General features: G+C 47.1%; 1 protein-coding gene across 1 annotated transcript in view; it reads right to left on the reverse strand.

The window, feature by feature from the left end:
- Nucleotides 1-13,607, reverse strand: part of MGMT (O-6-methylguanine-DNA methyltransferase) — a 410,306-nt gene extending 396,699 nt beyond the window's left edge. The window contains exon 1 of the mRNA XM_066601218.1: nucleotides 13,486-13,607. The gene's annotated coding sequence lies outside the window, so the exon portion shown is untranslated. The remainder of the gene's footprint in view (nucleotides 1-13,485) is intronic.
- Nucleotides 13,608-15,052: the final 1,445 nt, after the last annotated feature.

A 15,052-nucleotide genomic window follows, 5' to 3' on the forward strand; every position in this document is an offset into this window, starting at 1 on the left:
CACGAGCAGGTATAAACCTCTGCTACCTATGAAATGGCTGGAGATTTTGTTCACGTTATGCTTGCTTCATACCTCCTCGGAGACTGTATGCAAATAATATAAAGTGCCCACATTTCATACCCCATTAGTTTATCAACATTTCCACATCAACTACAGGGCAGTGCAGTTGAGTCAGTGCTTTCATATTCCCGCTGACCTGATATGCAAGTCTAAGTGCGCGAGTGACAAAATAACCCTTTCAAAGACTACGCTGCACGGAAAAGAAGCAGTGAAGGATGCATGAATCTGTCATACAGTCGATGCTTAAGCCTGATTTCTGTCACTGTAACATAATGTATCACACTGAGCATCAGGACACAACATTCCCAGGTTGCGATGATCAATGAAGATGGGTGGGAGCAAACAGCAGCTGCTCCTCAACTACATAGAGGCCCGAGCGATCATAGAAGTAATTAAATGTAACAGATGAACAGAGAAAACAATAGAAATATACATAGAGGCTTTATTAATACTGCCAGGTTCTTCAAACGGGAACCTTTTCGCAGAAGCGCTATTGTGTTTGTTGTTGATGCTAAGACACCAACAGATCATTTGGGACTATGACACCCGGGAGGGAAGCTTATTATGTACAGAACCTCGTGTTCATAGATACATAACTGGGTGCTGACTATATACTCTACTGGAACCATAGCAAAGAAAATATGCAAATCAGGCAATGGGGCTACTAGCATAGATTTAAAGGGGTATTTCAGAATTGAAAGTTAGCCCCTATCCTCAAGTTGGGGGATAACTTGCTGATTAGTGGGGGTCTCACCACTGAGGGCCCCCACCGAACTGAGAACATGGGTCCTGTTTCCCCTGTCCTCCTCATTGCAGGCTTACTGCACCCCTTGCAATGAGGAGGAGATTGAATGGAGTGCTGGTCGCACAAGGGTACTGGTGCTCCTTCATAGTGGGACTGTGGAGATAGCTGTGCAAAAAGCACTCGAGTATTTCCATCAGCCCTATTGAAATGAATGGAGTGCCGACCATGAATGCTTGACCAGTGCTCCGTTCATTCTGACGTCACCTCGGGGTGGAGAAGCGACCCCTAGAGGGCCACAGGTTCCTCATTCTCAAGATCGGCAGTGATGAGACTCCCACCAATCAGCAAGTTATCTCCTATCCTGTGGGGGTATGGTTAGAACTTGCGATACTGCTGCAACCCGTTTGACCTCTTAACTCTATAAGACATAAACTTATATCCTGGCTGGGAAGTATTTCCCTCCCTAAGACATAAGGTTACATCTTATGGATGGTGCGGGCCTAAAGGTTCTTTATTTTAGCAGTTTCAAAGTATTCTTACGTCACTTGTAATAGCTTGCCATGGTCTGAGGAAGCCACGAGGCCTGGTGGTGAAACGCGTCACCGCGCCTGGACTTTTAAACTGCTAAATTGAAGAAGCTTTTCTACTTCCCTCCTGATCCGGCACTCAGAAGGGTCCCATTTCTTTTTGCACATGGCAACCAGACAATGGGATGGCCGGGGGTGCCCAGAGAGGGACTCGCGGCGATCAGCTGTGACTGCCCCAAGCCCCACATTCTCATTGAGGCTGTGTATCTTGGAACACCCCATTTAAAGGGCTGTACTAAGATTACAAGTTCGCCCTTATCCACAGGATAAGGTGTGACTTACTGATCTGTAGGGGTCTCACCACTAAGACCCCCGGTGATCTCAAAAACGGGACATGGGACTCTGCCTGTCACTGTAGGGGTCGCTTCTACCCCAGCAGTAATGTCATAATGAATGGAGCGCTGGTCGAGGATGTGCATTTGGCACTCCATTCATTTCAATGCGGCTGACGGAAATACCAACTAATAATATGTAATCTTGGTACAACCCTTTTAATAGAGGGTATTCAGGATCCTTATCTCTTGCTCAAAGTGAAGGATGGTCAGGGCTCCTTTCAACTGAAGAGAGCAATATTGGGCAGTGATTCACGGCCCGATATCGCTCTTGCAATCCTTCTGAAAAGCCCTGGAAATTCATTGGTTTCATAATCATGCGTTTTCACTCACTTTCGCATCGCACGAAAAAACATGCGATTTCCTCGCCTTGCTCTGGAGAACCTGCTGTCTATTAGACACTCTGTGATGCTTACATTTTCCCTGTGGTGGTGCTGCAGGAAAAATGGACACTTAGGCCTCGTGCACACGGGCGGACTTTTGCTGCGGAATCCGGAGCGGGCGTTTGTCTCCAGATTACGCAGCAATAAGCCTCCATAGCATGCTATGGAAAAATGATTCTTTATGCACACGAGTGCAAAACCAATTGCGGTTTCCACTTGCAGATGTAAAATCGTAGCATGCTCCATTTTCCTGCGGTTCCCACATGGACGGCTTCCAATGAAGTCAATGGAAGAATTCCGACCCGCAGCCCATCCACAATTGACATTGCAGAAGAGCCGCGGATTCCGACGGAAAAGCAGAAGTTTAAAAAAAATTGTACTGTGCATGTCCAACGGCGAGCCATGTGGACCATCTACAGTACAGAAAAGAGAAGATAATACAGGGTGCGGATGCCGACTGGGCATAGGGTCGGATTCTGCTAGGGGCTCCCACATGCGGAATCCAACCCGCCCGTGTGCATGTGGCCTTAGGCTACATTCACACGAGCACAAAACTCGTGAGGAAAAAAAAAATCGCAGCATGTCCTATTATTTTGCATCCCTCAGAACGCATCGCCCATTGTTTTCAATGGGACAGTCGAACACATTGCATGCCGTGTGATGTGAGGCTTCCCATTGAAATCAATGCGAAACAATTGCCGATCCTCTGACGCGTGTGAAACAAGCGCCAGAGGATCGCAATTACACAGAAGTGATACGAAGCGATTTTGCATAAAAATACCTTGCATCTGTGGATAAAATGCACGTTGGCAAGCTTATTATCAGACCGGGTTTCTCGGCCCGATATAAGGGTTGCCCGTGTGACTGTAGCCCTAGGCTACATGGTATCGGGCCGTGAAACAAAACGTGAATTTTATACACGGATATAAGGTGTTTTTTATTCAAAACCACCTTGCATCACTTCTGTGAACTTGCAATCCTCAGGCTTATATTCCAGCGCTAGGGCATTGCAAGTGTTTTCCATTGAATTCAATAGGAAACATCACATTGCACGGCATGTGTAAACAACTGGCACCAAAACTTACAAAATCGCTGTGAAGGGAAGAAAAAAAATAAAAATAAAAAGAATGGAGTTCATATTGGCACGAGTTGATTCTTGCAGCGACCAAAACTCACGCAACATTCTCGCTCATGTGTACGTAGCCTTACTGTCAGGTTTCCCCACAGATTGCAGCTGACTCTTAACCCTTTGCGATCCAATTTTGGATTCAGGGTTTCCTAGGAGGCTTTCTCTTTCTGCCATTATACAATAGCGCCATCTGCTGGCTAGAGCCAGTACTGCGGTATGGGACATGCTGGAGAGGCCCCCCGACAACAGAGCGGCCAGTAATATACAGTAAGAATACCCTGCCGGTCGTCTTCCGACATCGAAGCTGTACAGCCTTCAATCAGAATGTCTTTAGACGTCAGACAGTGGATTGGAAAGGGTTAAGGGTCTCAGCACCAGAAACGTTGTCATCTACTTATTGTCAAGTGATCCTACTAAGGGCCTATGTACAAGAGCGATTTTCTCGTGCATGGAAATAGAACCCATTGTTCTACTTACGTGTGCTATGCTGTGAGACAGAAAAATGCATCATGTCCTACCTATTCTTCTGCTAGATTGCAGAAATCTCGCCTATTTGCTATGAGTGGGTTAAAAAAATATATATATATCATATCGCACTCACACTGTATTTACATGCGAGTTTCATGCAAATGTGATGCAAATTTTTCATTCTCTTATGGATAAAACTTCGAAATGGGGTCTTCTTCAGACTTTAATGAGTCCTGTGGCCCCTTCAATCAGATGACCGGCAGACAACCCCCATGATAAGATACACACCCGACGTACATATCAACAATGGCTTAGTCAGGATGCCCATCCAGAAAAGTCAAATGGGATCCATCAGGATTGGTTACTGCAAGGCCACTCACACACGGGCCGTTCTTTACAGTGTTTAGCACGACACTTAAACACTGTGCTAAATGCTATAAAACGACTCTATTGATTTCAATCGGGCTTCTCAGACGAGCGTTCGAGGGCAGCATTTCTAACGCCACGATTTTCTAACGTTGTTTGCTCTATTTCAGTGTGTTTCAGCAAATTTTAACACATTTCATCACCCATTGCCATAATGGGGAGTGTTAAAAAATGCTCTCAAACAAGTTTGAAAATGCAGTTCACAAGCGCTTTAAAACGTGTTGGGTTTACAGACGCCTGCGTGAGAGTAGCCTTAGGCCTCCTTCCCCTAATAGCTCAGTGCTCACGGTGCAGAATTCCACCGCAGATTTCTGCACCGTGAAATCACCCGACTTCACCCGCGGCATGCTCTATGTGCCGCGGGCGTACGCGCGGACCGCTTCCATTGCAGTCAATGGAAGCCGTCCGTCACAGTATGTTCCGCGGTAGCACAGCGGAAGATAGCGTGAAACCGATTCCCCGCTGCGTCATATGACACGGCCGGCCGCTTCATGTGACGCTGTGGGCGTGTCATGTGACGTAGCCGGCGTGTCACATGACGCTGCGGCGTGTCAGGCCGAAGCGTCATGCGGGACCGAGGACGCCGGATCCGCAGGTAAGTATGGGGTCTCTGGGGGGCGCCGTGACGGGCTTTGCCGCGGAATTCCGCGGCGGAGCCTGTCACGGCCGTGTGCAGCCGGCCTTAGTCTAACTTCACAGGGGCGAGTGCGATATCGGGCTGTGAAACTCGGCCTGATATCGCGCTCGTCAACATGATTTCCCCTCGGATGCAAGGCATTTTTATATCAAAACCGCCTCACATCACTTTGGGGATGTAGCGATCCTCCGCCACAACTGTCAGGATCGCGGAATGTCTCCCATTGTTTTCAATGGGAAAACTCATATCGCACTCTCATGCACCTAACACGCCGTGCGATGCTGCCGCCAGCCCCATCAGTAACACTGTGTGATGCAATGTGAGGGAACGCCCAGAGACAGGACATGCTGCGGTTTGCCTCCATTGACTTCAGAATCCCGCTCCGGATTCTGCAATGCAAATCTGTGCAGGAAGCCTAAAACTGCATTTGGCTGCAGGATACAAATTTACCCTATTGACAATTGGCATCAAAATCTGACACTGATTTCTTGACAGCCTGTGTGAATGAGGCCTAAGGCTATGTTCACACGGCCTATTTCTGCATCTGATGTTTCTGAAGTGCATTTCACTGAAAATCCGGGTCAGATCTGCATGGTTCCTGCGGATTTCTGATGCAGATTTTCATGGCTTTGAACCGCGGAAGCACAAATGGGTTTAGCCCAATGAGCAAAATCTACATGCAGATTTTACAATGTGGGACCCACATCAAGAAGTGACATATTACTTTTTTCTGCATGTGGATTTTAAACCTGTGAACTGGAAAAATAACTAAATAAATTAAAAAAATATATATATCACACATACTTTGGCGCAGATTCCCATTTAAGTGAATGGAAAACTCGGCTGGCGTGGATTTGCTGTGGAATCCGTGGCAAAATTTCACTGTATGAACCCCAACAATCATCTCAGTATCGCTGTGAAGGCTCTGTAAAATCCTTCGGATAGGTTAGAATGGCTGATACAGAAAACTGCTGCCGCAGCACTGTCACTATAAAGCAGAATTGGTGTTGTATCTACAGTGCATTAGACAGCGCACCATCAACAGCCCTGAACAGCAACACTTCCTGCCAAATATACGGCCATTTGTATTACTTTATCTGACAAAGAAACTGGCCTCGTAAGAGTGATCGGGGGAAAGTATCTGTAAAATGAGAATAAAGGCAGAACTGGGCTATTTAACATGGAATTTTGCAGGACGCAGCAACTTTTAATGCTTAACCGTTTCGCGAAAAAACAAAAAAAAGGTGTCTTCTGTTTCACAGCAGAAAAAAAAAGAAAACGCAACTTAATCCATCATTATTACGTCTCGTGTGTACATTACCACTAATGCATCTTAGTCAACGTGATTGATGGGGCGTTTGCCTAAACACATCAACAAATACTTAATATGCAATAGGTTACTTAGACGTTAGGAGATGCAAAAAGTCCGGTAACCTGTAGCTACTAATCAGCGCTACTTTTGCGCCATAATAGGAAAAATTATCCATTCTATAGTTTTAAAAGGAAACAAACGTATACGAACCCTTAAAGGCTATGGACAACTTTGTTTCTATGGACACCTTTGTTTTTTTCTTACAATGCATGTATTTTGGACTGACAATCATTTTTCCAATAGAGTTTAATTACAAATGTTGCATCGATTGTCTCCTGCAGCTTCTACATATCACTGTATATAGGCACTGCAGCGTCTCAGTAGGAGATCCGTCGGTGAGGCCGCTCTCTCCTCTACTGCACATTCTTTATCAGCCACAATAACTTATGATCACAAAAATAGTTTATACCTTTGTTTTGGTCATAAATTAGCTGACAAAAAGTGCAGGAGAGAAGAGATAAGGGTTGAAAACTAACATCCCTTTTACACAGGCCAAGAATCTCACGATTCTCGTTTGCCCGATGGAACGAAATGATGACGTCATCACCAGCTCGTTCGCGCTCAGGCAGCCCGTTTAGACTGCATGATCGGTGAAACACTGAATGGCACGATAATTGCCGAGCCAATGGTGGTTTTTATGGCGGCTGAAACTGAACCACAAGCGATAACCTCATGATTCTCGCTTGTTGATCAGTCATTTGCCCGTGTTTAAACTGAACACTTGAACGATTATAATCGTTCCATCTAAATGGAGTGTTAGCCGTCTGTCCAGTCTCACTGACAAATCTCCTACTGAGACGTTGCAGTGCCAATACACAGTGATATGTAGAAGCTGCAGAAAACAAACAGTGCATAATGTTTAATTAAACCCTGATGCAAAAAAAGGTTGTCAGCAAAAAGTACTTTCACTTAAAGGGATTGTCCAGTTATAAACTATTGATGTTTTATCCTTAGGGTAAACCATCAATAGTAGATTGGTGGGGGTCTGCCGCCAGTTCGCTGTTCATTTGGCCCACGGTAGTGGCGAGGCTTGGTGTTACACATAAGGCTCCCATTGGAGTGAGTGAAATCAGTGTGTGTAATACCAAGCCTGGCCACTGCAGTGGGAAAGGGGCAGTCTTCTTCCTGCAGAAATCAGCCCAGTGCATGAGCATAAGGGTTCCTGTCCACAGGCGAATTTTCACTGTGTTCCCCGCGGCAATAATCCGGCTGTGGTGAACGTAGTGAACGCTTTCTATAGCGCTGCTATGGAAAGCCCAGCCCCCTGTCCACGAGCGGAGAGTCGTAGAGATTCTCTGCTTGCAACCAGAAAGTCACAAGATGCTGCGAATTGCCGTGATTCTCCGCAGTGAGCCTATCTGTCAGATAGGCTCACCGCGGAGATCAGTGAGCTGGCTCCTGACTTCGGCGGCGGTTCCCACGGCAGAGATCCGCCACGCGATATCGCAACGCCCACGGACAGGCAGCCTAAATGTCTGGTAAACAGCTGATCAGTGGCAGTCCTGGGTGGCAGACGCCTGCCAATACACTATTGGAGGCCTACCCTAAGCATAGGCTTTTAGTAATTTATAAGTGGACTACCCCTTTAAGTGAAAAAAATACCCCCCAAAAGGTGTCCATAGCATTTACAGACGTTATACAGTGGTGTACATTAAGGTTTTGGGACGCTCATTAGGTGAAATTGGTATACAGTATCTTTTAATTAAAATATGTGTTGCCCTAATGATCAGCTGAAAACTGTAGGGGAATCTGACAGCAAACATTTAATTTTTTCTGCAGGGGAAATAAATTATTATGTAGCACTCAATGAATGAATGTGTTCTCCATATAACGTACAGATGTGCCAAGTCCTCCAGAGCGAGACAATTGTAGCCAATCTTCAATCAGGCTAATAAAAAAAGGTCCAGGCCAGTGGACCCTTCTAAATTAACTCAAAATTCCTTTGTAAGGATTTTCGAAAAAGGATTTTCTAAATATCCAATACCCCGATGTGTACTTTAGGGTCGCGTTTAACCCCTTGAGTGGCACGCCCGGAAATTTTCCGGGACGAGCTCCACTGCCGATAGTGATATAGCCCGGAAGATTTCCGGGCTATGTATCACTATAGGAGCTGCAGAGCACAATGCCACAAGCTGTGACATTGTGCTCTGCCTGCACAGACCCCCACAGAGCAGTGCAAGGGCTTTGAACAACAGAAGCAGAAGATATTGCCGATATGCCGGCAATCTCCTGCTTCTAAGTCTCCTGCTTTGTTTACAGGTTGCCATAGAGACCATCGGCTTGTCAGAAGCAAGCCGATGATCTCTGTGGCAGGGAGAGCTGGTGCTTAGCTGTTAGAGGACAAGCAGGCACCAGCTCTTACAGCAGAGATCAGAGAAAACCTCCGATCTCTGCTGTGTTAACCCTTTACATGCTGCAGTCTATGTGACTGCAGCATGTAAAGGGCTGTCACCATCAGACCCCCGGAAAGTGATCAGGGGGTCCTGATGGGTCCCTGTGGAAGTCCCCTAAAGGGACAAAAGAAAAAAGTTTTAAAAAAAACGCAAGTAAAAAAATTATTAAAAAAAATAAAAATAAAAACACTTGTCTCCCTTTACTTTGTAAAAAATGTAAAATTAAATCACACATGTGGTATCCCTGCATCGTAATGACCCAGAGAAGGAAGTTGGTACATTATTTAACCCCTTAATGACATGGCCCCTTTTTTTCTTTTTTCCCCATTTCTTTTTTTCCTCCCAGAAACATAACTGTATAAACTTGCTATCGCCAGAATGGTGCTGACTCAGAGAATAATGTTATCACATTATTTATTCTGCATGTTGAACGCCGTAAAAATGAAATCCAAAAAACAAATGGCAGAATTTATTTTTTTTCCCTCAATCTCCCTACAAATGTTTTTAAAAAAGTTATGCAATACATTATATATACCCCAAAATGATGCCATCAAAAAGTACAACTTGTCCCGCAAAAAACAAGCCCTCATATGGCCTGGTCAATGGAAAAATGAAAAAGTTATGGCTCTTGGAATGCAACTGCAAAATTAGTTGAAATTCAATGATTAGACTATTTAAAAAACCTGCCCTGGTGGGCACGACAGGGTCGTAGGAAACCCGCCACTCAAGGGGTTAAACTAGAATTTAATGGGAATTTATTAGTAAAGGGATTGCCCACTTCTAGCAATTTTGCTGCAGAAAGCAGATAGCTTTTGTACATTGCAGAGTGGCCAGTACTGCAGTCCAAAGGAGAAGGGAACTCAGCCTGCAGTACCAACCCGGGCCACTACTCAATGTTCGGAGCTGTCCACCTGTTGCAGCAAAATAGATAGAGACAACCCCTTTACAGTGACCCTCCTTAGGACAGGCCATCAGTATCAGATCAAGGGGAGTCCAACATTCAGCATCCCTACTAATCAGCTGTTACAGGACCCGTTCACACATAGCGGAAGTGTTGTAGATTTTGTGCAGCGGAAAAATCCGCAGCAAAAAAAGTGTCAAAATCCACATCATTACCTTGCAGGAAAAAAACTTGCGGCTAAAATTTGCTAAAGTAATTGTTCAGTGGTGAACTATCCTCAGGATATGTCCATAATAAGTTCCGCTGTTGGCGGCCCCAACGATATGATATCTACCAGGCCACTGTTAGAGTGTATGGAACAAAGAAGCTGACATCTCTGTGCACATCACAGTGGCCTATGGTGGTATTGCAGCCACTGAATTCAACAGACCTGTCAACTTTAGGCTGCATATACACTGACAGCAGTCCAGAGGAGCCCTGTAAATCATTAATGGCCTATCCTGAGGCTGGTTCAGCACTGGACAACCCCAATCTTATCCACTATTCCGCTACATTGATGAACAGATTTGCATTGTGGAATCCAGGCCTCTCACACGGGCGTTTCAATACAGCGCACCATGCGGGAGCAGCCAATGCAATACATGGTACTTGCTGCGTGCCAGCAGTTCCTATACACCACCTACGTGTGTACGTGAGCACAATATGCGCCAAGATAGTGCGTGCTGCGATCCTTTTTGCATTTGCATTTTACGCTCTGTGTAAGAGGCACAATTGAAAGTAATGTTACATTTGTTACCGAATGATACAAAACGCTCATGTGAGAGCTTGAAGGCCGATTTCACACAGGCGAGTGCGATATCCGGCCGTGAAACTCGCTCACCAATGTGTGATGTTCCCGCAGATGCAAGGCCTTTGTAATAAAAATGCGGGGAAGTAGCGATCGTGGAGTGTTTCCCATTGTTTTCAATGGGTAAACCTCAAATCGCATCGCACTCACGTGCGCCACACACGCCGTACCGGGCCATACTGAAAACAATGGGTGCTGCAATGTGGGACGGAGCGGAGTCCGTCACAATAAGCCCCCAGAGACCCCATACTGACCTCCAGATACGCCGCCGGCCGTCCCGCATGACGCTCCGGCGCGGATGCGCAGTAGAGCGCATGGCGCGCTGGCAGTGTCATGTGATGTGCCGAAAGCGTCATATGATGTCGGAAGCGTCATATGACACGCCCACAGCATCATATGACGCGGCTGGCGGGGAAGCGTTTTCACGCTATCTTCCGCTGTGCTACAGCGGAAGATAGCGTGATGGACAGCTTCCATTGACTGCAATGGAAGCGGTCCGCGCGTACACCCGCGGCAAATAGAACATGCTGGGGGTGAGGTCGGGTGATTTCACGGGGCGGAATTCCACGGTAGAATGCCGCACCATGAGCATTGTGCTATTAGGTGCAATAGAACCTAATAGGTGCGGGCAACGCAGCGGATTTCCGCCGCGTGATACAGACCAGCTGTGCGGCGCGAGCACGCTGGAGCGGCCCCATTCAACGGGACAGAAGAGGCAGACTGCGCAAGCGCGTCTAATCGAGGAGAAGGATTCGGTCGGCGCCATGGACCAACACGGGGGGGGGGACCCCTGTAGGTAAGTATATAACTTCTGTATGGCCAATATTTAATGCACGATGTATATTACAAAGTGCATTTATATGGCCATACAGAAGTGTTTACCTCCACTTGCTTTTGCGGGACAACCCCTTTAATGACGCGGCCCCTTTTTCTTTTTCCATTTTCTTTTTTTCCTCCCCCCTTCAAAAAAAATCGTAACTCCTTTATTTATCCACCGACGTCGCTGTATGAGGGCTTGTTTTTTTCTGGGACGAGTTGTAGTTTTTAATGGTGTTATTTATAGTACCATAAAATGTACTGAAAAACTCTTAAAAAATTCTAAGTGGAGTAAAATGAAGAAAAAAAAAGACATTTCTCCACCTTTTAGTGCGTCTTGTTTCTACGGCGCACAAACGGCAGCAAAAGCGACATGATAACTTTATTCTATGGGTCGGTACGATTACTACGATACCAAACTTGTATAGTTTTTTTTATTGTACTATTCTTTTTTTTTTTTCCAAAACATTTAACTTTTTTCAATTATTTTCTGCAGTCATTTTGTGCGCGCAATAACTTTTTTATTTTTCCGTCGATGTAGTTCAGCGATGGCTCATTTTTTGCGGGACGTCCTGTAGTTTACGTTAGTACCAATTGGGAATATTTGGAATATATACGACTTTTTGATCGCTTTTTATTGCGTTTTTTCTGGGAGACAGGGTAACCAAAAAAGTGCATTTTTGGCGTTATTTTTTTTGGGGGACGACGTTCACTATGCGGGGTAAATAATGCGCTACTTTGATAGTTCGGACTTGTACGGACGCGGCGATACCAAATACATATTTTTATTTTATGATTTTGATTTTTTTAATAATAGATATGGCAAAACGGAGGTGATTTAAACTTTTACAACTTTTTTTTTTTTTTACAATTAAAAAAACTTTATTGATTTTTTTTTTTTAACTTTACTTTAAAGTCCCCCTGGGGGACTACAACTAGCGATGCTTTGATCACTCCTGCAGTATGACGTAATTCTATAGCATTACATCATACTGCCATTTAACAGGCAGTCTATCAAGCCACCCCACGGGGATGGCTTGGTAGGCGGTCTGGTAAGGCAGCCCTGGGGCCTTTCTAAAGGCCCCCGGGTGCCATGACACCTGCACGGCTCCCCCGATCTCACCGCAGGGGGGCCGTGCGGGACCGATTTAAATGCCGCTGTCAGAATTGACAGCGGCATTTAAATGGTTAATAGCCGCGATTGCCGCGGGTGTCAGCTGTGATAAACAGCTGACGCCCGCACTGTATGAAGAGAGGTTGCCACATACATACCCCGCTGCTCCATGACGTACCGGTACGTCATGGAGCGGGAAGGGGTTAATTACGTTCGGTGTCCATTTTTTAACAGAACAAATAGCGCAGCCTGCAGCCTTCGGCCCGCTGCACACGGGCGTACGGGCACTGTGGGATCCCGCAGCAAATACTCCTCATAGACGTGCTACGCAAAATGCTTCTCCGTGCCCACGAGCGGAAATCAACTGCGATTTTTTACTCGCGGTGAAGAACGGGGGAAAAAAAAAATAAAAAATGGCAGCATGTCCTATTCTACGGCGAGTTTCAGACAGACGGCCTCCATAGCAGTCAATGGAAGCCGTCCGTCCTGCGGCGAGTCGCCACAGATCCAGGGCTTCGCTGGTGCAAAGGCGCATCGCTGTCCGCACTGCGCTATACAAATTAATACGCAGGCAGATACGGGAAAGGCGGCGTCATTTCACCAGAAAAACATCGGACCTGCAGCGCATTAGGACTAATTCGCCATTGCAGTCGGCGCTCTTTGCTTACCGCACGGAGATGAGCGACTTGCCACAACGCATCGTTCATTCCACAAAAACGCAGCGACCTGGCGTGCGCAAATGTGTGAAGCTGGGTATAGGCCTCATGACCGCGGCCGTATCGGTAATGCGCCATTGGCCGTTGTTTCTAATAACCGGCTCTGACAGAACCGAGGCGAACGGCCCCCACGGACTACAATACGGGCCGGACGCCATTTTACCAGATTTGACAGGAAAAATAGTGCCTCATTGTGCCCCTGAATGGGATCTCTGCCATTAATGTGAATGAGCCCTACAGGGCGGCCTCCTCAGTAACTGGCATAGAAGGGGAAGGAGGGGGACATATTATATAACTACACAACCCTCTGGATAATGCTCTGCACATGCCGGATTACAGGACATGTCAGCTCTCCTCATAGCTCCCAGGCAGTAACTGCACGCGGCCGCCATCCTCCTCCTCCTCACACACCGCCACAAGCCCGTGAGGTAATCTCTGCGCGCGGCGGCGGCGGCTTCCCGCCATTTCCTAGCAGCAGCGGCGGCACAGAGCTGGTGGGTCGCCGGCAGACGAGGGGTTAACAGGCTGCCGTCTCCCCGCGCCCTACAACATGGCTTACCACAGATGACCGCCACACCGCTCTGCTGGAGGATTACAAGCCCCACAATGCCGCGTGCTGCTGCTGGCGGGGGGAATCCTCAGTGCAAAGTGTGAACTTCCTGCCTAATCCCCGGCTGAGAGGACAAGTCCGGGCAAAGTGCTACACGCCGAGGACATAACTGCTGCACGTCCCCTCATAGTCCGCTACTACACATCCCCTCATAGTCCGCTACTGCACATCCCCTCATAGTCCGCTACTACACATCTCCTCATAGTCCGCTACTACACTCCCCTCATAGTCCACTACTGCACATCCCCTCATAGTCCGCTACTACACATCTCCTCATAGTCCGCTACTGCACATCCCCTCATAGTCCGCTACTGCACATCTCCTCATAGTCCGCTACTACACATCTCCTCATAGTCCGCTACTACACATCTGTTAGTCCGCTACTACACATCTGTTAGTCCGCTACTACACATCCCCTCATAGTCCGCTACTACACTCCCCTCATAGTCCACTACTACACATCCCCTCATAGTCCGCTACTACACATCTCCTCATAGTCCGCTACTACACATCTGTTAGTCCGCTACTACACTCCCCTCATAGTCCGCTACTACACTCCCCTCATAGTCCACTACTACACATCCCCTCATAGTCCGCTACTACACATCTCCTCATAGTCCGCTACTACACATCTGTTAGTCCGCTACTACACTCCCCTCATAGTCCGCTACTACACATCCCCTCATAGTCCGCTACTACACTCCCCTCATAGTCCGCTACTACACATCTCCTCATAGTCCGCTACTACACATCTGTTAGTCCGCTGCTACACTCCCCTCATAGTCCGCTACTACACTCCCCTCATAGTCCGCTACTACACATCTCCTCATAGTCCGCTGCTACACATCTCCTCATAGTCCGCTACTACACATCTCCTCATAGTCCGCTACTACACATCCCCTCATAGTCCGTTACTACACATCCCCTCATAGTCCTCTACTACACTCCCCTCATAGTCCGCTACTGCACATCTCCTCATAGTCCGCTACTACACATCCCCTCATAGTCCGCTACTTCACTCCCCTCATAGTCCGCTACTACACATCCCCTCATAGTCCGCTACTACACATCCCCTCATAGTCCGCTACTACACATCCCCTCATAGTCCGCTACTACACATCTCCTCATAGTCCGCTACTACACATCCCCTCATAGTCCGCTACTGCACATCTGTTAGTCCGCTACTAGACATCCCCTCATAGTCTGCTACTACACATCCCCTCATAGTCCGCTGCTGCACATCCCCTCATACTCCGCTACTACACATCCCCTCATAGTCCGCTACTACACATCCCCTCATAGTCCGCTACTACACATCCCCTCATAGTCCGCTGCTACACATCTCCTCATAGTCCGCTATTACACTCCCCTCATGGTCCGCTACTACACATCCCCTCATGGTCCGCTACTACACATCCCCTCATAGTCCGCTACTACACATCCCCTCATAGTCCGCTACTGCACATCCCCTCATAGTCCGCTACTACACATCTCCTCATAGTCCGCTACTACACTC

The sequence above is a fragment of the Eleutherodactylus coqui genome, chromosome 4 (assembly GCF_035609145.1).
Source record: "Eleutherodactylus coqui strain aEleCoq1 chromosome 4, aEleCoq1.hap1, whole genome shotgun sequence".
Lineage (NCBI taxonomy): Eukaryota > Metazoa > Chordata > Amphibia > Anura > Eleutherodactylidae > Eleutherodactylus > Eleutherodactylus coqui.